Genomic DNA, 27,695 nt, shown 5'->3' with positions numbered 1-27,695 from the left:
TTCATCTATTCAATGAAGCAAACTGCACTCAATCTTTTAATGAGAAAAGCGGTTTTCGTCCTTTACTTCATTCTAGGTTATCCCATTCATTCAATGTTTCGGCATTTACGCCTTAATTTTAGGAATCAAACTGCATTCATTCTTTCATACAAACTAAGTACACGTTTCATTTCAAAGACGAGAGCTTGTCTCATTCATTCGATATATCCAACCTCACTGATTCATTGAAAGAATCAAACTGCATCAATCATTCAAAGAATCAAACTACTCTCAGTCTTTCAATGAAAATAGTGATGTACAATCAATCATTGAAATCCAGCTTATGGCATTCATTCACAGTTTAATCCTAAACGCCTTTGTTCAATGAAAAAAACAGCATTCAAACATTCAATGAAATGAAAATGTATGTTTTAAATCAAAGAGTATACCTTGCCTCGTTTATTCAATGTCTGGAGCTTTACTGATTTATTCAAAGAATCAAACTGCATGCATTCATTCAATGAAACAGAGTATATGTTTCAATTCAAAGAAAAGATCTTGTCTAATTCATTTAGAGCCTCGAGCTTAAATGATTCATTCAAAGAATCAAAACTGCCTTCATTCATTCATTCAAAGAAGCAAATTAGACGTTTCAATTCAAAGTGTAGAGCTTGTCTCATTCATTCAATGTCTCGACCTTAACTGATTCATTCAAAGAATCAAACTGCGTTCATCTATTCAATGAAGCAAACTGCACTCAATCTTTTAATGAGAAAAGCGGTATTCGTTCATTACTTCATTCTAGGTTATCCCATTCATTCAATGTTTCGGCATTTACGCCTTCATTTTAGGAATCAAACTGAATTCATTCTTTCATACCAACTAAGTATACTTTTCATTTCAAAGACGAGAGCTTGTCTCATTCATTCGATGGATCCAATCTCACTGATTCATTGAAATAATCAAACTGCTTTCAATCATTCAATGAATCAAACTGCTCTCAGTCTTTCAATGAAAATAGTGATTTTCATTCAATCATTGAAATCCAGCTTATCGCATTCATTCACAGCTTAATTCTCAACGCCTTTGTTCAATGAAACAAACAGCATTCAAACATTCAATGAAATGAAAATATACGTTTTAAATCAAAGAGTATACCTTGCCTCGTTTATTCAATGTCTGGAGCTTTACTGATTTATTCAAAGAATCAAACTGCATGCATTCATTCAATGAAACAGAGGATAAGTTTCAATTCAAAGAGTAGATCTTGTCTCATTCATTTAGGGCCTCGAGCTTAAATGATTAATTCAATGAATTAAAACTGCCTTCATTCATTCATTCAAAGAAGCAAATTAAACGTTTCAATTCAAAGTGGAGAGCTTGTCTCATTCATTCAATGTCTCCACCTTAACTGATTCATTCAAAGAATCAAACTGCGTTCATCCATTCAATGAAGCAAACTGCACTCAATCATTCAATGAGAAAAGCGGTATTCGTTCATTACTTCAATCTAGGTTATCCCATTCATTCAAAATTTCGGCATTTACACCTTCATTTTAGGAATCAAACTGAATTCATTCTTTCATAAAAACTAAGTACACTTTTCATTTCAAAGACGAGAGCTTGTCTCATTCATTCGATGTATCCAACCTCACTGATTCATTAAAAGAATCAAACTGCGTTCATCTATTCAATGAAGCAAATTGCACTCAATCATTCAATGAGAAAAGCGGTATTCGTTCATTACTTCAATATAGGTTATCCCATTCATTCAATGTTTCGGCAATTACGCCTTCATTTTAGGAATCAAACTGCATTCATTCTTTCATACAAACTAAGTACACTTTTCATTTCAAAGACGAGAGCTTGTCTCATTCATTCGATGGATCCAATCTCACTGATTCATTGAAAGAATCAAACGGCGTTCAATCATTCAATGAATCAAACTGCTCTCAGTCTTTCAATGAAAATAGTGATTTTCATTCAATCATTGAAATCCAGCTTATCGCATTCATTCACAGTTTAATCCTAAACGCCTTCGTTCAATGAAACAAACAGCATTCAAACTTTCAATGAAATGAAAATATACGTTTTAAATCAAAGAGTATACCTTGCCTCGTTTATTCAATGTCTGGAGCTTTACTGATTCATTCAAAGAATCAAACTGCATGCATTCATTCAATGAAACAGAGTATATGTTTCAATTCAAAGAGTAGATCTTGTCTAATTCATTTAGAGCCTCGAGCTTAACTGATTCATTCAAAGAATCAAACTGCCTACATTCATTCATTCAAAGAAGCAAATTAGACGTTTCAATTCAAAGTGTAGAGCTTGTCTCATTCATTCAATGTCTCGACCTTAACTGCGTTCATCCATTCAATAAAGACAACTGCACTCAAATCATTCAATGAGAAAAGCGGTATTCGTTCATTAGTTCAATCTAGCTAATCCCATTCATTCAATGTCTCGGCATTTACGCCTTCATTTTAGGAATCAAACTGCATTCATTCTTTCATACAAACTAAGTAGACGTTTCATTTCAAAGACGAGAGCTTGTCTCATTCATTCGATGTATCCAACCTCACTGATTCATTGAAAGAATCAAACTGCATCAATCATTCAATGAATCAAACTGCTCTCAGTCTTTCAATGAAAATAGTGATATACATTCAATCATTGAAATCCAGCTGATCGCATTCATTCACAGCTTAATCCTCAACGCCTTCGTTCAATGAAACAAACAGCATTCAAACATTCAATGAAATGAAAATATACGTTTTAAATCAAAGAGTATACCTTGCCTCGTTTATTCAATGTCTGGAGCTTTACTGATTCATTCAAAGAATCAAACTGCATGCATTCATTCAATGAAACAGAGGATAACTTTCAATTCAAAGAGTAGATCTTGTCTAAATCATTTAGAGCCTCGAGCTTAACTGATTCATTCAATGAATTAAAACTGCCTTCATTCATTCATTCAAAGAAGCAAATTAGACGTTTCAATTCAAAGTGGAGAGCTTGTCTCATTCATTCAATGTCTCGACCTTAACTGATTCATTCAAAGAATCAAACTGCGTTCATCCATTCAATGAAGCAAACTGCACTCAATCATTCAATGAGAAAAGCGGTATTCGTTCATTACTTCAATCTAGGTTATCCCATTCATTCAAAATTTCGGCATTCACACCTTCATTTTAGGAATCAAACTGAATTCATTCTTTCATAAAAACTAAGTACACTTTTCATTTCAAAGACGAGAGCTTGTCTCATTCATTCGATGTATCCAACCTCACTGATTCATTCAAAGAATCAAACTGCGTTCATCTATTCAATGAAGCAAACTGCACTCAATCATTCAATGAGAAAAGCGGTATTCGTTCATTACTTCAATCTAGGTTATCCCATTCATTCAATGTATCGGCAATTACGCCTTCATTTTAGGAATCAAACTGCATTCATTCTTTCATACAAACTAAGTACACTTTTCATTTCAAAGACGAGAGCTTGTCTCATTCATTCGATGGATCCAATCTCACTGATTCATTGAAATAATCAAACTGCGTTCAATCATTCAATGAATTAAACTGCTCTCAGTCTTTCAGTGAAAATAGTGATTTTCATTCAATCATTGAAATCCAGCTTATCGCATTCATTCACAGCTTAATCCTCAACGCCTTCGTTCAATGAAACAAACAGCATTCAACCATTCAATGAAATGAAAATATACGTTTTAAATCAAAGAGTATACCTTGCCTCGTTTATTCAATGTCTGGAGCTTTACTGATTCATTCATAGAATCAAACTGCATGCATTCATTCAATGAAACAGAGGATAAGTTTCAATTCAAAGAGTAGATCTTGTCTCATTCATTTAGGGCCTCGAGCTTAAATGATTCATTCAATGAATTAAAACTGCCTTCATTCATTCATTCAAAGAAGCAAATTAGACGTTTCACTTCAAAGTGGAGAGCTTGTCTCATTCATTCAATGTCTCGACCTTAACTGATTCATTCAAAGAATCAAACTGCGTTCATCCATTCAATGAAGCAAACTGCACTCAATCATTCAATGAGAAAAGCGGTATTCGTTCATTACTTCAATCTAGGTTATCCCATTCATTCAAAATTTCGGCATTTACACCTTCATTTTAGGAATCAAACTGAATTCATTCTTTCATAAAAACTAAGTACACTTTTCATTTCAAATACGAGAGCTTGTCTCATTCATTCGATGTATCCAACCTCACTGATTCATTCAAAGAATCAAACTGCGTTCATCTATTCAATGAAGCAAACTGCACTCAATCATTCAATGAGAAAAGCGGTATTCGTTCATTACTTCAATCCCCTTCATTCAATGTTTCGGCAATTACGCCTTCATTTTAGGAATCAAACTGCATTCATTCTTTCATACAAACTAAGTACACGTTTCATTTCAAAGACGAGAGCTTGTCTCATTCATTCGATATATCCAACCTCACTGATTCATTGAAAGAATCAAACTGCATCAATCATTCAAAGAATCAAACTACTCTCAGTCTTTCAATGAAAATAGTGATGTACAATCAATCATTGAAATCCAGCTTATCACATTCATTCACAGCTTAATCCTCAACGCCTTCGTTCAATGAAACAAACAGCATTCAACCATTCAATGAAATGAAAATATACGTTTTAAATCAAAGAGTATACCTTGCCTCGTTTATTCAATGTCTGGAGCTTTACTGATTCATTCAAAGAATCAAACTGCATGCATTCATTCAATGAAACAGAGGATAAGTTTCAATTCAAAGAGTAGATCTTGTCTCATTCATTTAGGGCCTCGAGCTTAAATGATTCATTCAATGAATTAAAACTGCCTTCATTCATTCATTCAAAGAAGCAAATTAGACGTTTCACTTCAAAGTGGAGAGCTTGTCTCATTCATTCAATGTCTCGACCTTAACTGATTCATTCAAAGAATCAAACGGCGTTCAATCATTCAATGAATCAAACTGCACTCAGTCTTTCAATGAAAATACTGATTTTCATTCAATCATTGAAATCCAGCTTATCACATTCATTCACAGTTTAATCCTCAACTCCTTCGGTCAATGAAACAAACAGCATTTAACATTCAGTGAAACGAAATATACGTTTCAAATCAAAGAAACCTTGTCTCATTCATTAAATTTCTCGAGCTTAACTGATTCTTTCAAAGAAACAATCTGCGTTCATTCATTCAAAGAAGCAAATTGCACGCAATCATTCAATGAAACAAACGGTATTCATTCATTGAATCCAGCTTATCCCATTCATTAAATGTCTCACCTTAAACGCCGGCATTCAATGAACCAAAGTGCATTCATTCATCCAATGTGTCGAGTTGAAATGATTCTTCCCGAGATTAAAATTGCGTTCGTGCATTCAGTGAATCAAACTGCACTCAATCATTCCATGAACCTTATAGTTCTATTTCATTCAATTGATCGAGTTTATCCCATTCATTCAAAATCTCGACATTAACGCCTTCGTTCAATGAAACAAACTGCATGCATTCATTCAAAGAAACAGAGTATAAGTTTCAATTCAAAGAGTAGATCTTGTCTCATTCATTTAGTGCCTCGAGCTTAACTGATTCATTCAAAGAATCAAAACTGCCTTCATTCATTCATTCAAAGAAGCAAATTAGACGTTTCAATTCAAAGTGTAGAGCTTGTCTCATTCATTTAGTGCCTCGAGCTTAGCTGATTCATTCAAAGAATCAAAACTGCCTTCATTCATTCATTCAAAGAAGCAAATTAGACGTTTCAATTCAAAGTGTAGAGCTTGTCTCATTCATTCAATGTCTCGACCTTAACTGCGTTCATCCATTCAATAAAGACAACTGCACTCAATCATTCAATGAGATAAGCGGTATTCGTTCATTAATTCAATCTAGCTTGTCCCATACATTCAATGTCTCGGCATTTACGCCTCTCATTTTCGGAATCAAACTGCATTCATTCTTTCATACAAACTAAGTACACGTTTCATTTCAAAGACGAGAGCTTGTCTCATTCATTCGATATATCCAACCGCACTGATTCATTGAAAGAATCAAACTGCGTTCAATCATTCAATGAATCAAACTGCTCTCAGTCTTTCAATCAAAATAGTGATGTAAATTCATTCATTGAAATCCAACTTATCTCATTCATTCACAGTTTAATCCTAAACGCCTTTGTTCAATGAAACAAACAGCATTCAAACATTCAATGAAATGAAAATGTACGTTTTAAATCAAAGAGTATACCTTGCCTCGTTTATTCAATGTCTGGAGCTTTACTGATTTATTCAAAGAATCAAACTGCATGCATTCATTCAATGAAACAGAGTATATGTTTCAATTCAAAGAAAACATCTGGTCTAATTCATTTAGAGCCTCGAGCTTAAATGATTCATTCAAAGAATCAAAACTGCCTTCATTCATTCATTCAAAGAAGCAAATTAGACGTTTCAATTCAAAGTGTAGAGCTTGTCTCATTCATTCAATGTCTCGACCTTAACCAAACAGCATTCAAAGAATCAAACTGCGTTCATCTATTCAATGAAGCAAACTGCACTCAATCTTTTAATGAGAAAAGCGGTTTTCGTCCTTTACTTCATTCTAGGTTATCCCATTCATTCAATGTTTCGGCATTTACGCCTTCATTTTAGGAATCAAACTGCATTCATTCTTTCATACAAACTAAGTACACGTTTCATTTCAAAGACGAGAGCTTGTCTCATTCATTCGATATATCCAACCTCACTGATTCATTGAAAGAATCAAACTGCATCAATCATTCAAAGAATCAAACTACTCTCAGTCTTTCAATGAAAATAGTGATGTACAATCAATCATTGAAATCCAGCTTATGGCATTCATTCACAGTTTAATCCTAAACGCCTTTGTTCAATGAAAAAAACAGCATTCAAACATTCAATGAAATGAAAATGTATGTTTTAAATCAAAGAGTATACCTTGCCTCGTTTATTCAATGTCTGGAGCTTTACTGATTTATTCAAAGAATCAAACTGCATGCATTCATTCAATGAAACAGAGTATATGTTTCAATTCAAAGAAAAGATCTTGTCTAATTCATTTAGAGCCTCGAGCTTAAATGATTCATTCAAAGAATCAAAACTGCCTTCATTCATTCATTCAAAGAAGCAAATTAGACGTTTCAATTCAAAGTGTAGAGCTTGTCTCATTCATTCAATGTCTCGACCTTAACCAAACAGCATTCAAAGAATCAAACTGCGTTCATCTATTCAATGAAGCAAACTGCACTCAATCTTTTAATGAGAAAAGCGGTATTCGTTCATTACTTCATTCTAGGTTATCCCATTCATTCAATGTTTCGGCATTTACGCCTTCATTTTAGGAATCAAACTGAATTCATTCTTTCATACCAACTAAGTATACTTTTCATTTCAAAGACGAGAGCTTGTCTCATTCATTCGATGGATCCAATCTCACTGATTCATTGAAATAATCAAACTGCTTTCAATCATTCAATGAATCAAACTGCTCTCAGTCTTTCAATGAAAATAGTGATTTTCATTCAATCATTGAAATCCAGCTTATCGCATTCATTCACAGCTTAATTCTCAACGCCTTTGTTCAATGAAACAAACAGCATTCAAACATTCAATGAAATGAAAATATACGTTTTAAATCAAAGAGTATACCTTGCCTCGTTTATTCAATGTCTGGAGCTTTACTGATTTATTCAAAGAATCAAACTGCATGCATTCATTCAATGAAACAGAGGATAAGTTTCAATTCAAAGAGTAGATCTTGTCTCATTCATTTAGGGCCTCGAGCTTAAATGATTAATTCAATGAATTAAAACTGCCTTCATTCATTCATTCAAAGAAGCAAATTAAACGTTTCAATTCAAAGTGGAGAGCTTGTCTCATTCATTCAATGTCTCCACCTTAACTGATTCATTCAAAGAATCAAACTGCGTTCATCCATTCAATGAAGCAAACTGCACTCAATCATTCAATGAGAAAAGCGGTATTCGTTCATTACTTCAATCTAGGTTATCCCATTCATTCAAAATTTCGGCATTTACACCTTCATTTTAGGAATCAAACTGAATTCATTCTTTCATAAAAACTAAGTACACTTTTCATTTCAAAGACGAGAGCTTGTCTCATTCATTCGATGTATCCAACCTCACTGATTCATTAAAAGAATCAAACTGCGTTCATCTATTCAATGAAGCAAATTGCACTCAATCATTCAATGAGAAAAGCGGTATTCGTTCATTACTTCAATCTAGGTTATCCCATTCATTCAATGTTTCGGCAATTACGCCTTCATTTTAGGAATCAAACTGCATTCATTCTTTCATACAAACTAAGTACACTTTTCATTTCAAAGACGAGAGCTTGTCTCATTCATTCGATGGATCCAATCTCACTGATTCATTGAAAGAATCAAACGGCGTTCAATCATTCAATGAATCAAACTGCTCTCAGTCTTTCAATGAAAATAGTGATTTTCATTCAATCATTGAAATCCAGCTTATCGCATTCATTCACAGCTTAATCCTCAATGCCTTCGTTCAATGAAACAAACAGCATTCAAACATTCAAAGAAATGAAAATATACGTTATAAATCAAAGAGAATACCTTGCCTCGTTTATTCAATGTCTGGAGCTTTACTGATTCATTCAAAGAATCAAACTGCATGCATTCATTCAATGAAACACAGGATAAGTTTCAATTCAAAGAGTAGATCTTGTCTCATTCATTTAGGGCCTCGAGCTTAAATGATTCATTCAATGAATTAAAACTGCCTTCATTCATTCATTCAAAGAAGCAAATTAGACGTTTCAATTCAAAGTGTAGAGCTTGTCTCATTCATTCAATGTCTCGACCTTAACTGATTCATTCAAAGAATCAAACTGCGTTCATCCATTCAATGAAGCAAACTGCACTCAATCATTCAATGAGAAAAGCGGTCTTCGTTCATTACTTCAATCTAGGTTATCACATTCATTCAAAATTTCTGCATTTACACCTTCATTTTAGGAATCAAACTGAATTCATTCTTTCATAAAAACTAAGTACACTTTTCATTTCAATGACGAGAGCTTGTCTCATTCATTCGATGTATCCAACCTCACTGATTCATTCAAAGAATCAAACTGCGTTCATCTATTCAATGAAGCAAACTGCACTCAATCATTCAATGAAAATAGTGATTTTCATTCAATCAATCCACATTCATTCACAGTTTAATCCTCAACGTCTTCGGTCAATGAAACAAACAGCATTTAACATTCAGTGAAACGAAATATACGTTTCAAATCAAAGAAACCTTGTTCCATTCATTAAATTTCTCGAGCTTAACTGATTCTTTCAAAGAAACAAACTGCGTTCATTCATTCAAAGAAGCAAATTGCACGCAATCATTGAATGAAACAAACGGTATTCATTCATTGAATCCAGCTTATCCCATTCAGTAAATGTCTCACCTTAAACGCCGGCATTCAATGAACCAAAGTGCATTCATTCATCCAATGTGTCGAGTTGAAATGATTCTTCCCGAGATTAAAATTGCGTTCGTGCATTCAGTGAATCAAACTGCACTCAATCATTCCATGAACCTTATAGTTCTATTTCATTCAATTGATCGAGTTTATCCCATTCATTCAAAATCTCGACCTTAACGCCTTCGTTCAATGAAACAAACTGCATGCATTCATTCAAAGAAACAGAGTATAAGTTTCAATTCAAAGAGTAGATCTTGTCTCATTCATTTAGTGCCTCGAGCTTAACTGATTCATTCAAAGAATCAAAACTGCCTTCATTCATTCATTCAAAGAAGCAAATTAGACGTTTCAATTCAAAGTGGAGAGCTTGTCTCATTCATTCAATGTCTCGACCTTAACTGATTCAAACAACGAATCAAACTGCGTTCATCCATTCAATGAAGCAAACTGCACTCAATCATTCAATGAGAAAAGCGGTATTCGTTCATTACTTCAATCTAGGTTATCCCATTCATTCAAAATTTCGGCATTCACACCTTCATTTTAGGAATCAAACTGAATTCATTCTTTCATAAAAACTAAGTACACTTTTCATTTCAAAGACGAGAGCTTGTCTCATTCATTCGATGTATCCAACCTCACTGATTCATTCAAAGAATCAAACTGCGTTCATCTATTCAATGAAGCAAACTGCACTCAATCATTCAATGAGAAAAGCGGTATTCGTTCATTACTTCAATCTAGGTTATCCCATTCATTCAATGTATCGGCAATTACGCCTTCATTTTAGGAATCAAACTGCATTCATTCTTTCATACAAACTAAGTACACTTTTCATTTCAAACACGAGAGCTTGTCTCATTCATTCGATGGATCCAATCTCACTGATTCATTGAAATAATCAAACTGCGTTCAATCATTCAATGAATTAAACTGCTCTCAGTCTTTCTGTGAAAATAGTGATTTTCATTCAATCATTGAAATCCAGCTTATCGCATTCATTCACAGCTTAATCCTCAACGCCTTCGTTCAATGAAACAAACAGCATTCAAACATTCAATGAAATGAAAATATACGTTTTAAATCAAAGAGTATACCTTGCCTCGTTTATTCAATGTCTGGAGCTTTACTGATTCATTCAAAGAATCAAACTGCATGCATTCATTCAATGAACAGAGGATAAGTTTCAATTCAAAGAGTAGATCTTGTCTCATTCATTTAGGGCCTCGAGCTTAAATGATTCATTCAATGAATTAAAACTGCCTTCATTCATTCATTCAAAGAAGCAAATTAGACGTTTCACTTCAAAGTGGAGAGCTTGTCTCATTCATTCAATGTCTCGACCTTAACTGATTCATTCAAAGAATCAAACTGCGTTCATCCATTCAATGAAGCAAACTGCACTCAATCATTCAATGAGAAAAGCGGTATTCGTTCATTACTTCAATCTAGGTTATCCCATTCATTCAAAATTTCTGAATTTACACCTTCATTTTAGGAATCAAACTGAATTCATTCTTTCATAAAAACTAAGTACACTTTTCATTTCAAATACGAGAGCTTGTCTCATTCATTCGATGTATCCAACCTCACTGATTCATTCAAAGAATCAAACTGCGTTCATCTATTCAATGAAGCAAACTGCACTCAATCATTCAATGAGAAAAGCGGTATTCGTTCATTACTTCAATCCCCTTCATTCAATGTTTCGGCAATTACGCCTTCATTTTAGGAATCAAACTGCATTCATTCTTTCATACAAACTAAGTACACTTTTCATTTCAAAGACGAGAGCTTGTCTCATTCATTCGATGTATCCAATCTCACTGATTCACTGAAAGAATCAAACGGCGTTCAATCATTCAATGATTCAAACTGCACTCAGTCTTTCAATGAAAATAGTGATTTTCATTCAATCATTGAAATCCAGCTTATCACATTCATTCACAGTTTAATCCTCAACTCCTTCGGTCAATGAAACAAACAGCATTTAACATTCAGTGAAACGACATATACGTTTCAAATCAAAGAAACTTTGTCTCATTCATTAAATTTCTCGAGCTTAACTGATTCTTTCAAAGAAACAATCTGCGTTCATTCATTCAAAGAAGCAAATTGCACGCAATCATTCAATGAAACAAACGGTACTCATTCATTGAATCCAGCTTATCCCATTCATTAAATGTCTCACCTTAAACGGTGATTCATTCAAAGTGATTCATTCAAAGCATCAAACTGCATGCATTCATTCAATGAAACAGAGGATAAGTTTCAATTCAAAGAGTAGATCTTGTCTCATTCATTTAGGGCCTCGAGCTTAAATGATTCATTCAATGAATTAAAACTGCCTTCATTCATTCATTCAAAGAAGCAAATTAGACGTGTCAATTCAAAGTGGAGAGCTTGTCTCATTCATTCAATGTCTCGACCTTAACTGATTCATTCAACGAATCAAACTGCGTTCATCCATTCAATGAAGCAAACTGCACTCAATCATTCAATGAGAAAAGCGGTATTCGTTCATTACTTCAATCTAGGTTATCCCATTCATTCAAAATTTCGGCATTTACACCTTCATTTTAGGAATCAAACTGAATTCATTCTTTCATAAAAACTAAGTACACTTTTCATTTCAAAGACGAGAGCTTGTCTCATTCATTCGATGTATCCAACATCACTGATTCATTCAAAGAATCATACTGCGTTCATCTATTTAATGAAGCAAACTGCACTCAATTATTCAATGAGAAAAGCGGTATTCGTTCATTACTTCAATCTAGGTTATCCCATTCATTCAATGTTTCGGCAATTACGCCTTCATTTTAGGAATCAAACTGCATTCATTCTTTCATACAAAGTAAGTACACTTTTCATTTCAAAGACGAGAGCTTGTCTCATTCATTCGATGGATCCAATCTCACTGATTCATTCAAAGAATCAAACTGCGTTCATCTATTCAATGAAGCAAACTGCACTCAATCATTCAATGAGAAAAGCGGTATTCGTTCATTACTTCAATCTAGGTTATCCCATTCATTCAATGTTTCGGCAATTACGCCTTCATTTTAGGAATCAAACTGCATTCATTCTTTCATACAAACTAAGTACACGTTTCATTTCAAAGACGAGAGCTTGTCTCATTCATTCGATGTATCCAATCTCACTGATTCATTGAAAGAATCAAACGGCGTTCAATCATTCAATGAATTAAACTGCTCTGAGTCTTTCAATGAAAATAGTGATTTTCATTCAATCATTGAAATCCAGCTTATCACATTCATTCACAGTTTAATCCTCAACTCCTTCGGTCAATGAAACAAACAGCATTTAACATTCAGTGAAACGAAATATACGTTTCAAATCAAAGAAACCTTGTCTCATTCATTAAATTTCTCGAGCTTAACTGATTCTTTCAAAGAAACAAACTGCGTTCATTCATTCAAAGAAGCAAATTGCACGCAATCATTCAATGAAACAAACGGTATTCATTCATTGAATCCAGCTTATCCCATTCATTAAATGTCTCACCTTAAACGCCGGCATTCAATGAACCAAAGTGCATTCATTCATCCAATGTGTCGAGTTGAAATGATTCTTCCCGAGATTAAAATTGCGTTCGTGCATTCAGTGAATCAAACTGCACTCAATCATTCCATGAACCTTATAGTTCTATTTCATTCAATTGATCGAGTTTATCCCATTCATTCAAAATCTCGACCTTAACGCCTTCGTTCAATGAAACAAACTGCATGCATTCATTCAAAGAAACAGAGTATAAGTTTCAATTCAAAGAGTAGATCTTGTCTCATTCATTTAGTGCCTCGAGCTTAACTGATTCATTCAAAGAATCAAAACTGCCTTCATTCATTCATTCAAAGAAGCAAATTAGACGTTTCAATTCAAAGTGTAGAGCTTGTCTCATTCATTTAGTGCCTCGAGCTTAACTGATTCATTCAAAGAATCAAAACTGCCTTCATTCATTCATTCAAAGAAGCAAATTAGACGTTTCAATTCAAAGTGTAGAGCTTGCCTCATTCATTCAATGTCTCGACCTTAACTGCGTTCATCCATTCAATAAAGACAACTGCACTCAATCATTCAATGAGATAAGCGGTATTCGTTCATTAATTCAATCTAGCTTATCCCATACATTCAATGCCTCGGCATTTACGCCTTCATTTTCGGAATCAAACTGCATTCATTCTTTCATACAAACTAAGTACATTCATTCATTTCAAAGACGAGAGATTGTCTCATTCATTCGATGGATCCAATCTCACTGATTCATTGAAATAATATAATTGCTTTCAATCATTCAATGAATCAAACTGCTCTCAGTCTTTCAATGAAAATAGTGATTTTCATTCAATCATTGAAATCCAGTTTATCGCATTCATTCACAGCTTAATCCTCAACGCCTTCGTTCAATGAAACAAACAGCATTCAAACATTCACTGAAATGAAAATATACGTTTTAAATCAAAGAGTATACCTTGCCTCGTTTATTCAATGACTGGAGCTTTACTGATTCATTCAAAGAATCAAACTGCATGCATTCATTCAATGAAACAGAGGATAAGTTTCAATTCAAAGAGTAGATCTTGTCTCATTTATTTAGGGCCTCGAGCTTAAATGATTCATTTAATGAATTAAAACTGCCTTCATTCATTCATTCAAAGAAGCAAATTAGACGTTTCAATTCAAAGTGTAGAGCTTGTCTCATTCATTCAATGTCTCGACCTTAACTGATTCATTCAAAGAATCAAACTGCGTTCATCCATTCAGTGAAGCAAACTGCACTCAATCATTCAATGAGAAAAGCGGTATTCGTCCATTACTTCAATCTAGGTTATCCCATTCATTCAATGTTTCTTCAATTACGCCTTATTTTAGGAATCAAACTGAATTCATTCTTTCATAAAAACTAAGTACACATTTCATTTCAAAGACGAGAGCTTGTCTCATTCATTCGATGTATCCAACCTCACTGATTCATTCAAAGAATCAAACTGCATCAATCATTCAAAGAATCAAACTGCTCTCAGTCTTTCAATGAAAATAGTGATATACATTCAATCATTGAACTCCAGCTTATCGCATTCATTCACAGTTTAATCCTAAACGCCTTTATTCAATGAAACAAACAGCATTCAAACATTCAATGAAATGAAAATGTACGTTTTAAATCAAAGAGTATACCTTGCCTCGTTTATTCAATGTCTGGAGCTTTACTGATTTATCCAAAGAATCAAACTGCATGCATTCATTTAATGAAACAGATTTTATGTTTCAATTCAAAGAAAAGATCTTGTCTAATTCATTTAGAGCCTCGAGCTTAAATGATTCATTCAAAGAATCAAAACTGCCTTCATTCATTCATTCAAAGAAGCAAATTAGACGTTTCAATTCAAAGTGTAGAGCTTGTCTCATTCATTCAATGTCTCGACCTTAACTGATTCATTCAAAGAATCAAACTGCGTTCATCTATTCAATGAAGCAAACTGCACTCAATCTTTCAATGAGAAAAGCGGTATTCGTTCATTAATTCAATCTAGCTTATCCCATACATTCAATGTCTCGGCATTTACGCCTTAATTTTAGGAATCAAACTGCATTCATTCTTTCATACAAACTAAGTACACGTTTCATTTCAAAGACGAGAGCTTGTCTCATTCATTCGATATATCCAACCTCACTGATTCATTGAAAGAATCAAACTGCATCAATCATTCAATGAATCAAACTGCTCTCAGTCTTTCAATGAAAATAGTGACATACATTCGATCATTCAAATCCAGCTTATCTCATTCATTCACAGTTTAATCCTAAACGCCTTCGTTCAATGAAACAAACAGCATTCAAACTTTCAATGAAATGAAAATATACGTTTTAAATCAAAGAGTATACCTTGCCTCGTTTATTCAATGTCTGGAGCTTTACTGATTTATTCAAAGAATCAAACTGCATGCATTCATTCAATGAAACAGAGTATATGTTTCAATTCAAAGAAAACATCTGGTCTAATTCATTTAGAGCCTCGAGCTTAAATGATTCATTCAAAGAATCAAAACTGCCTTCATTCATTCATTCAAAGAAGCAAATTAGACGTTTCAATTCAAAGTGTAGAGCTTGTCTCATTCATTCAATGTCTCGACCTTAACCAAACAGCATTCAAAGAATCAAACTGCGTTCATCTATTCAATGAAGCAAACTGCACTCAATCTTTTAATGAGAAAAGCGGTTTTCGTCCTTTACTTCATTCTAGGTTATCCCATTCATTCAATGTTTCGGCATTTACGCCTTCATTTTAGGAATCAAACTGCATTCATTCTTTCATACAAACTAAGTACACGTTTCATTTCAAAGACGAGAGCTTGTCTCATTCATTCGATATATCCAACCTCACTGATTCATTGAAAGAATCAAACTGCATCAATCATTCAAAGAATCAAACTACTCTCAGTCTTTCAATGAAAATAGTGATGTACAATCAATCATTGAAATCCAGCTTATGGCATTCATTCACAGTTTAATCCTAAACGCCTTTGTTCAATGAAAAAAACAGCATTCAAACATTCAATGAAATGAAAATGTATGTTTTAAATCAAAGAGTATACCTTGCCTCGTTTATTCAATGTCTGGAGCTTTACTGATTTATTCAAAGAATCAAACTGCATGCATTCATTCAATGAAACAGAGTATATGTTTCAATTCAAAGAAAAGATCTTGTCTAATTCATTTAGAGCCTCGAGCTTAAATGATTCATTCAAAGAATCAAAACTGCCTTCATTCATTCATTCAAAGAAGCAAATTAGACGTTTCAATTCAAAGTGTAGAGCTTGTCTCATTCATTCAATGTCTCGACCTTAACCAAACAGCATTCAAAGAATCAAACTGCGTTCATCTATTCAATGAAGCAAACTGCACTCAATCTTTTAATGAGAAAAGCGGTATTCGTTCATTACTTCATTCTAGGTTATCCCATTCATTCAATGTTTCGGCATTTACGCCTTCATTTTAGGAATCAAACTGAATTCATTCTTTCATACCAACTAAGTATACTTTTCATTTCAAAGACGAGAGCTTGTCTCATTCATTCGATGGATCCAATCTCACTGATTCATTGAAATAATCAAACTGCTTTCAATCATTCAATGAATCAAACTGCTCTCAGTCTTTCAATGAAAATAGTGATTTTCATTCAATCATTGAAATCCAGCTTATCGCATTCATTCACAGCTTAATTCTCAACGCCTTTGTTCAATGAAACAAACAGCATTCAAACATTCAATGAAATGAAAATATACGTTTTAAATCAAAGAGTATACCTTGCCTCGTTTATTCAATGTCTGGAGCTTTACTGATTTATTCAAAGAATCAAACTGCATGCATTCATTCAATGAAACAGAGGATAAGTTTCAATTCAAAGAGTAGATCTTGTCTCATTCATTTAGGGCCTCGAGCTTAAATGATTAATTCAATGAATTAAAACTGCCTTCATTCATTCATTCAAAGAAGCAAATTAAACGTTTCAATTCAAAGTGGAGAGCTTGTCTCATTCATTCAATGTCTCCACCTTAACTGATTCATTCAAAGAATCAAACTGCCTTCATCCATTCAATGAAGCAAACTGCACTCAATCATTCAATGAGAAAAGCGGTATTCGTTCATTACTTCAATCTAGGTTATCCCATTCATTCAAAATTTCGGCATTTACACCTTCATTTTAGGAATCAAACTGAATTCATTCTTTCATAAAAACTAAGTACACTTTTCATTTCAAAGACGAGAGCTTGTCTCATTCATTCGATGTATCCAACCTCACTGATTCATTAAAAGAATCAAACTGCGTTCATCTATTCAATGAAGCAAATTGCACTCAATCATTCAATGAGAAAAGCGGTATTCGTTCATTACTTCAATCTAGGTTATCCCATTCATTCAATGTTTCGGCAATTACGCCTTCATTTTAGGAATCAAACTGCATTCATTCTTTCATACAAACTAAGTACACTTTTCATTTCAAAGACGAGAGCTTGTCTCATTCATTCGATGGATCCAATCTCACTGATTCATTGAAAGAATCAAACGGCGTTCAATCATTCAATGAATCAAACTGCTCTCAGTCTTTCAATGAAAATAGTGATTTTCATTCAATCATTGAAATCCAGCTTATCGCATTCATTCACAGCTTAATCCTCAATGCCTTCGTTCAATGAAACAAACAGCATTCAAACATTCAAAGAAATGAAAATATACGTTATAAATCAAAGAGAATACCTTGCCTCGTTTATTCAATGTCTGGAGCTTTACTGATTCATTCAAAGAATCAAACTGCATGCATTCATTCAATGAAACAGAGTATATGTTTCAATTCAAAGAGTAGATCTTGTCTAATTCATTTAGAGCCTCGAGCTTAACTGATTCATTCAAAGAATCAAACTGCCTACATTCATTCATTCAAAGAAGCAAATTAGACGTTTCAATTCAAAGTGTAGAGCTTGTCTCATTCATTCAATGTCTCGACCTTAACTGCGTTCATCCATTCAATAAAGACAACTGCACTCAATCATTCAATGAGAAAAGCGGTATTCGTTCATTAGTTCAATCTAGCTAATCCCATTCATTCAATGTCTCGGCATTTACGCCTTCATTTTAGGAATCAAACTGCATTCATTCTTTCATACAAACTAAGTAGACGTTTCATTTCAAAGACGAGAGCTTGTCTCATTCATTCGATGTATCCAACCTCACTGATTCATTGAAAGAATCAAACTGCATCAATCATTCAATGAATCAAACTGCTCTCAGTCTTTCAATGAAAATAGTGATATACATTCAATCATTGAAATCCAGCTGATCGCATTCATTCACAGCTTAATCCTCAACGCCGTCGTTCAATGAAACAAACAGCATTCAAACATTCAATGAAATGAAAATATACGTTTTAAATCAAAGAGTATACCTTGCCTCGTTTATTCAATGTCTGGAGCTTTACTGATTCATTCAAAGAATCAAACTGCATGCATTCATTCAATGAAACAGAGGATAACTTTCAATTCAAAGAGTAGATCTTGTCTAAATCATTTAGGGCCTCGAGCTTAAATGATTCATTCAATGAATTAAAACTGCCTTCATTCATTCATTCAAAGAAGCAAATTAGACGTTTCACTTCAAAGTGGAGAGCTTGTCTCATTCATTCAATGTCTCGACCTTAACTGATTCATTCAAAGAATCAAACTGCGTTCATCCATTCAATGAAGCAAACTGCACTCAATCATTCAATGAGAAAAGCGGTATTCGTTCATTACTTCAATCTAGGTTATCCCATTCATTCAAAATTTCGGCATTCACACCTTCATTTTAGGAATCAAACTGAATTCATTCTTTCATAAAAACTAAGTACACTTTTCATTTCAAATACGAGAGCTTGTCTCATTCATTCGATGTATCCAACCTCACTGATTCATTCAAAGAATCAAACTGCGTTCATCTATTCAATGAAGCAAACTGCACTCAATCATTCAATGAGAAAAGCGGTATTCGTTCATTACTTCAATCTAGGTTATCCCATTCATTCAATGTATCGGCAATTACGCCTTCATTTTAGGAATCAAACTGCATTCATTCTTTCATACAAACTAAGTACACTTTTCATTTCAAAGACGAGAGCTTGTCTCATTCATTCGATGGATCCAATCTCACTGATTCATTGAAATAATCAAACTGCGTTCAATCATTCAATGAATTAAACTGCTCTCAGTCTTTCTGTGAAAATAGTGATTTTCATTCAATCATTGAAATCCAGCTTATCGCATTCATTCACAGCTTAATCCTCAACGCCTTCGTTCAATGAAACAAACAGCATTCAACCATTCAATGAAATGAAAATATACGTTTTAAATCAAAGAGAATACCTTGCCTCGTTTATTCAATGTCTGGAGCTTTACTGATTCATTCATAGAATCAAACTGCATGCATTCATTCAATGAAACAGAGGATAAGTTTCAATTCAAAGAGTAGATCTTGTCTCATTCATTTAGGGCCTCGAGCTTAAATGATTCATTCAATGAATTAAAACTGCCTTCATTCATTCATTCAAAGAAGCAAATTAGACGTTTCACTTCAAAGTGGAGAGCTTGTCTCATTCATTCAATGTCTCGACCTTAACTGATTCATTCAAAGAATCAAACTGCGTTCATCCATTCAATGAAGCAAACTGCACTCAATCATTCAATGAGAAAAGCGGTATTCGTTCATTACTTCAATCTAGGTTATCCCATTCATTCAAAATTTCGGCATTTACACCTTCATTTTAGGAATCAAACTGAATTCATTCTTTCATAAAAACTAAGTACACTTTTCATTTCAAATACGAGAGCTTGTCTCATTCATTCAATGTCTCGACCTTAACTGATTCATTCAAAGAATCAAACGGCGTTCAATCATTCAATGAATCAAACTGCACTCAGTCTTTCAATGAAAATACTGATTTTCATTCAATCATTGAAATCCAGCTTATCACATTCATTCACAGTTTAGTCCTCAACTCCTTCGGTCAATGAAACAAACAGCATTTAACATTCAGTGAAACGAAATATACGTTTCAAATCAAAGAAACCTTGTTCCATTCATTAAATTTCTCGAGCTTAACTGATTCTTTCAAAGAAACAAACTGCGTTCATTCATTCAAAGAAGCAAATTGCACGCAATCATTGAATGAAACAAACGGTATTCATTCATTGAATCCAGCTTATCCCATTCAGTAAATGTCTCACCTTAAACGCCGGCATTCAATGAACCAAAGTGCATTCATTCATCCAATGTGTCGAGTTGAAATGATTCTTCCCGAGATTAAAATTGCGTTCGTGCATTCAGTGAATCAAACTGCACTCAATCATTCCATGAACCTTATAGTTCTATTTCATTCAATTGATCGAGTTTATCCCATTCATTCAAAATCTCGACCTTAACGCCTTCGTTCAATGAAACAAACTGCATGCATTCATTCAAAGAAACAGAGTATAAGTTTCAATTCAAAGAGTAGATCTTGTCTCATTCATTTAGTGCCTCGAGCTTAACTGATTCATTCAAAGAATCAAAACTGCCTTCATTCATTCATTCAAAGAAGCAAATTAGACGTTTCAATTCAAAGTGGAGAGCTTGTCTCATTCATTCAATGTCTCGACCTTAACTGATTCAAACAACGAATCAAACTGCGTTCATCCATTCAATGAAGCAAACTGCACTCAATCATTCAATGAGAAAAGCGGTATTCGTTCATTACTTCAATCTAGGTTATCCCATTCATTCAAAATTTCGGCATTCACACCTTCATTTTAGGAATCAAACTGAATTCATTCTTTCATAAAAACTAAGTACACTTTTCATTTCAAAGACGAGAGCTTGTCTCATTCATTCGATGTATCCAACCTCACTGATTCATTCAAAGAATCAAACTGCGTTCATCTATTCAATGAAGCAAACTGCACTCAATCATTCAATGAGAAAAGCGGTATTCGTTCATTACTTCAATCTAGGTTATCCCATTCATTCAATGTATCGGCAATTACGCCTTCATTTTAGGAATCAAACTGCATTCATTCTTTCATACAAACTAAGTACACTTTTCATTTCAAACACGAGAGCTTGTCTCATTCATTCGATGGATCCAATCTCACTGATTCATTGAAATAATCAAACTGCGTTCAATCATTCAATGAATTAAACTGCTCTCAGTCTTTCAGTGAAAATAGTGATTTTCATTCAATCATTGAAATCCAGCTTATCGCATTCATTCACAGCTTAATCCTCAACGCCTTCGTTCAATGAAACAAACAGCATTCAACCATTCAATGAAATGAAAATATACGTTTTAAATCAAAGAGTATACCTTGCCTCGTTTATTCAATGTCTGGAGCTTTACTGATCCAACCTCACTGATTCATTCAAAGAATCAAACTGCGTTCATCTATTCAATGAAGCAAACTGCACTCAATCATTCAATGAGAAAAGCGGTATTCGTTCATTACTTCAATCCCCTTCATTCAATGTTTCGGCAATTACGCCTTCATTTTAGGAATCAAACTGCATTCATTCTTTCATAAAAACTAAGTACACTTTTCATTTCAATGACGAGAGCTTGTCTCATTCATTCGATGTATCCAACCTCACTGATTCATTCAAAGAATCAAACTGCGTTCATCTATTCAATGAAGCAAACTGCACTCAATCATTCAATGAAAATAGTGATTTTCATTCAATCAATCCACATTCATTCACAGTTTAATCCTCAACGTCTTCGGTCAATAAAACAAACAGCATTTAACATTCAGTGAAACGAAATATACGTTTCAAATCAAAGAAACCTTGTTCCATTCATTAAATTTCTCGAGCTTAACTGATTCTTTCAAAGAAACAAACTGCGTTCATTCATTCAAAGAAGCAAATTGCACGCAATCATTGAATGAAACAAACGGTATTCATTCATTGAATCCAGCTTATCCCATTCAGTAAATGTCTCACCTTAAACGCCGGCATTCAATGAACCAAAGTGCATTCATTCATCCAATGTGTCGAGTTGAAATGATTCTTCCCGAGATTAAAATTGCGTTCGTGCATTCAGTGAATCAAACTGCACTCAATCATTCCATGAACCTTATAGTTCTATTTCATTCAATTGATCGAGTTTATCCCATTCATTCAAAATCTCGACCTTAACGCCTTCGTTCAATGAAACAAACTGCATGCATTCATTCAAAGAAAGAGAGTATAAGTTTCAATTCAAAGAGTAGATCTATTCTCATTCATTTAGTGCCTCGAGCTTAACTGATTCATTCAAAGAATCAAAACTGCCTTCATTCATTCATTTAAAGAAGCAAATTAGACGTTTCAATTCAAAGTGTAGAGCTTGTCTCATTCATTCAATGTCTCGACCTTAAATGATTCATTCAAAGAATCAAACTGCGTTCATCTATTCAATGAAGCAAACTGCACTCAATCTTTCAATGAGAAAAGCGGTATTCGTTCATTAATTCAATCTAGCTTATCCCATACATTCAATGTCTCGGCATTTACGCCTTAATTTTAGGAATCAAACTGCATTCATTCTTTCATACAAACTAAGTACACGTTTCATTTCAAAGACGAGTTTTTATCTCATTCATTCGATATATCCAAACTCACTGATTCATTGAAAGAATCAAACTGCATCAATCATTCAATGAATCAAACTGCTCTCAGTCTTTCAATGAAAATAGTGATATACTTTCGATCATTGAATTCCAGCTTATCTCATTCATTCACAGTTTAATCCTAAACGCCTTCGTTCAATGAAACAAACAGCATTCAAACATTCAATGAAATGAAAATGCACGTTTTAAATCAAAGAGTATACCTTGCCTCGTTTATTCAATGTCTGGAGCTTTACTGATTTATTCAAAGAAACAAACTGCATCCATGTATTCAATGAAACAGAGTATATGTTTCAGTTCAAAGAAAAGATCTTGTCTAATTCATTGAGAGCCTCGAACTTAAATGATTCATTCAAAGAATCAAAACTGCCTTCATTCATTCATTCAAAGAAGCAAATTAGACGTTTCAATTCAAAGTGTAGAGTTTGTCTCATTCATTCAATGTCTCGACCTTAACTGATTCATTCAAAGAATCAAACTGCGTTCATCTATTCAATGAAGCAAACTGCACTCAATCATTCAATGAGAAAAGCGGTATTCGTTCATTACTTCAATCTAGGTTATCCCATTCATTCAATGTTTCGGCATTTACGCCTTCATTTTAGGAATCAAACTGCATTCATTCTTTCATACAAACTTCGTACACTTTTCATTTCAAAGACGAGAGCTTGTCTCATTCATTCGATGTATCCAACCTCACTGATTCATTGAAAGAATCAAACTGCATCAATCATTCAAAGAATCAAACTGCTCTCAGTCTTTCAATGAAAATAGTGATATACAATCAATCATTGAAATCCAGCTTATGGCATTCATTCACAGTTTAATCCTAAACGCCTTCGTTCAATGCAACAAACAGCATTCAAACATTCAATGAAATGAAAATGTACGTTTTAAATCAAAGAGTATACCTTGCCTCGTTTATTCAATGTCTGGAGCTTTACTGATTCATTCAAAGAATCAAACTGCATGCATTCATTCAATGAAACAGAGGATAAGTTTCAATTCAAAGAGTAGATCTTGTCTCATTCATTTAGGGACTCGAGCTTAAATGATTAATTCAATGAATTAAAACTGCCTTCATTCATTCATTCAAAGAAGCAAATTAAACGTTTCAATTCAAAGTGGAGAGCTTGTCTCATTCATTCAATGTCTCGACCTTAACTGATTCATTCAAAGAATCAAACTGCGTTCATCCATTCAATGAAGCAAACTGCACTCAATCATTCAATGAGAAAACGGTATTCGTTCATTACTTCAATCTAGGTTATCCCATTCATTCAAAATTTCGGCATTTACACCTTCATTTTAGGAATCAAGCTGAATTCATTCTTTCATAAAAACTAAGTACACTTTTCATTTCAAAGACGAGAGCTTGTCTCATTCATTCGATGTATCCAACCTCACTGATTCATTCAAAGAATCAAACTGCGTTCATCTATTCAATGAAGCAAACTGCACTCAATCATTCAATGAGAAAAGCGGTATTCGTTCATTACTTCAATCTAGGATATCCCATTCATTCAATGTTTCGGCAATTCCGCCTTCATTTTAGGAACCAAACTGCATTCATTCTTTCATACAAACTAAGTACACGTTTCATTTCAAAGACGAGAGCTTGTCTCATTCATTCGATGTATCCAATCTCACTGATTCATTGAAAGAATCAAACGGCGTTCAATCATTCAATGAATCAAACTGCTCTCAGTCTTTCAATGAAAATTGTGATTTTCATTCAATCATTGAAATCCAGCTTATCACATTCATTCACAGTTAATCCTCAACTCCTTCGGTCAATGAAACAAACAGCATTTAACATTCAGTGAAACGAAATATACGTTTCAAATCAAATAAACCTTGTCTCATTCATTAAATTTCTCGAGCTTAACTGATTCTTTCAAAGAAACAAACTGCGTTCATTCATTCAAAGAAGCACATTGCACGCAATCATTCAATGAAACAAACAGTATTCATTCATTGAATCCAGCTTATCCCATTCATTAAATGTCTCACCTTAAACGCCGGCATTCAATGAACCAAAGTGCATTCATTCATCCAATGTGTCGAGTTGAAATGATTCTTCCCGAGATTAAAATTGCGTTCGTGCATTCAGTGAATCAAACTGCACTCAATCATTCCATGAACCTTATAGTTCTATTTCATTCAATTGATCGAGTTTATCCCATTCATTCAAAATCTCGACCTTAACGCCTTCGTTCAATGAAACAAACTGCATGCATTCATTCAAAGAAACAGAGTATAAGTTTCAATTCAAAGAGTAGATCTTGTCTCATTCATTTAGTGCCTCGAGCTTAACTGATTCATTCAAAGAATCAAAACTGCCTTCATTCATTCATTCAAAGAAGCAACTTAGACGTTTCAATTCAAAGTGTAGAGCTTGTCTCATTCATTCAATGTCTCGACCTTAACTGATTCATTCAAAGAATCAAACTGCGTTCATCTATTCAATGAAGCAAACTGCACTCAGTCTTTCAATGAAAATAGTGATATACATTCAATCATTGAAATCCAGCTTATCGCATTCATTCACAGTTTAATCCTAAACGCCTTTGTTCAATGAAACAAACAGCCTTCAAACATTCAATGAAATGAAAATTTACGTTTTAAATCAAAGAGTATACCTTGCCTCGTTTATTCAATGTCTGGAGCTTTACTGATTTATTCAAAGAATCAAACTGCATGCATTCATTCAATGAAACAGATTTTATGTTTCAATTCAAAGAAAAGATCTTGTCTAATTCATTTAGAGCCTCGAGCTTAAATGATTCATTCAAAGAATCAAAACTGCCTTCATTCATTCATTCAAAGAAGCAAATTAGACGTTTCAATTCAAAGTGTAGAGCTTGTCTCATTCATTCAATGTCTCGACCTTAACTGATTCATTCAAAGAATCAAACTGCGTTCATCTATTCAATGAAGCAAACTGCACTCAACCTTTCAATGAGAAAAGCGGTATTCGTTCATTAATTCAATCTAGCTTATCCCATACATTCAATGTCTCGGCATTTACGCCTTAATTTTAGGAATCAAACTGCATTCGTTCTTTCATACAAACTAAGTACACGTTTCATTTCAAAGACGAGAGCTTGTCTCATTCATTCGATGGATCCAATCTTACTGATTCATTGAAATAATCAAACTGCGTTCAATCATTCAATGAATCAAACTGCTCTCAGTCTTTCAATGAAAATAGTGATTTTCATTCAATCATTGAAATCCAGCTGATCGCATTCATTCACAGCTTAATCCTCAACGCCTTCGTTCAATGAAACAAACAACATTCAAACATTCAATGAAATGAAAATATACGTTTTAAATCAAAGAGTATACCTTGCCTCGTTTATTCAATGTCTGGAGCTTTACTGATTTATTCAAAGAATCAAAACTGCCTTCATTCATTCATTCAAAGAAGCAAATTAGACGTTTCAATTCAAAGTGTAGAGCTTGTCTCATTCATTCAATGTCTCGACCTTAACTGCGTTCATTCATTCAATAAAGACAACTGCACTCAATCATTCAATGAGATAAGCGGTATTCGTTCATTAATTCAATCTAGCTTATCCCATACATTCAATGTCTCGGCATTTACGCCTTCATTTTCGGAATCAAACTGCATTCATTCTTTCATACAAACTAAGTACACGTTTCATTTCAAAGACGAGAGCTTGTCTCATTCATTCGATGTATCCAACCTCACTGATTCATTGAAAGAATCAAACTGCATGCATTTATTCAATGAAACAGAGTATATGTTTCAATTCAAAGAAAAAATCTTGTCTAATTCATTTAGAGCATCGAGCTTAAATGATTCATTCAAAGAATCAAAACTGCCTTCATTCATTCATTCAAAGAAGCAAATTAGACGTTTCCATTCAAAGTTTAGAGCTTGTCACATTCATTCAATGTCTCGACCTTAACTGATTCATTCAAAGAATCAAACTGCGTTCATCTATTCAATGAAGCAAACTGCACTCAATCTTTCAATGAGAAAAGCGGTATTCGTTCATTACTTCAATCTAGGTTATCCCATTCATTCAATGTTACGGCATTTACGCCTTCATTTTAGGAATCAAACTGAATTCATTCTTTCATACAAACTAAGTACACTTTTCATTTCAAAGACGAGAGCTTGTCTCATTCATTCGATGGATCCAATCTCACTGATTCATTGAAAGAATCAAACTGCATTAATCATTCAATGAATCAAACTGCTCTCAGTCTTTCAATGAAAATAGTGATATACATTCGATCATTGAAATCCAGCTTATCTCATTCATTCACAGTTTAATCCTAAACGCCTTCGTTCAATGAAATAAACAGCATTCAAACATTCAATGAAATGAAAATATGCGTTTTAAATCAAAGAGTATACCTTGCCTCGTTTATTCAATGTCTGGAGCTTTACTGATCTATTCAAAGAATCAAACTGCATGCATTCATTCAAAGAAACAGAGTATAAGTTTCAATTCAAAGTGTAGATCTTGTCTCATTGATTTAGTGCCTCGAGCTTAACTGATTCATTCAAAGAATCAAAACTGCCTTCATTCATTCATTCAAAGAAGCAAATTAGACGTTTCAATTCAAAGTGTAGAGCTTGTCTCATTCATTCAATGTCTCGACCTGAACTGCATTCATCCATTCAATAAAGACAACTGCACTCAATCATTCAATGAGAAAAGCGGTATTCGTTCATTACTTCAATCTAGGTTATCCCATTCATTCAAAATTTCGGCATTTACACCTTCATTTTAGGAATCAAACTGAATTCATTCTTTCATACAAACTAAGTACACTTTTCATTTCAAAGAAGAGAGCTTGTCTCATTCATTCGATGTATCCAACCTCACTGATTCATTGAAATAATCAAACTGCTTTCAATCATTCAATGAATCAAACTGCTCTCAGTCTTTCAATGAAAATAGTGATTTTAATTCAATCATTGAAATCCAGCTAATGTCATTCATTCACAGTTTAATCCTAAACGCCTTCGT

The sequence above is a fragment of the Chiloscyllium punctatum genome, chromosome 6 (assembly GCF_047496795.1).
Source record: "Chiloscyllium punctatum isolate Juve2018m chromosome 6, sChiPun1.3, whole genome shotgun sequence".
Classification (NCBI taxonomy): Eukaryota; Metazoa; Chordata; class Chondrichthyes; order Orectolobiformes; family Hemiscylliidae; genus Chiloscyllium; species Chiloscyllium punctatum.
This window is presented reverse-complemented; position numbering follows the sequence as displayed.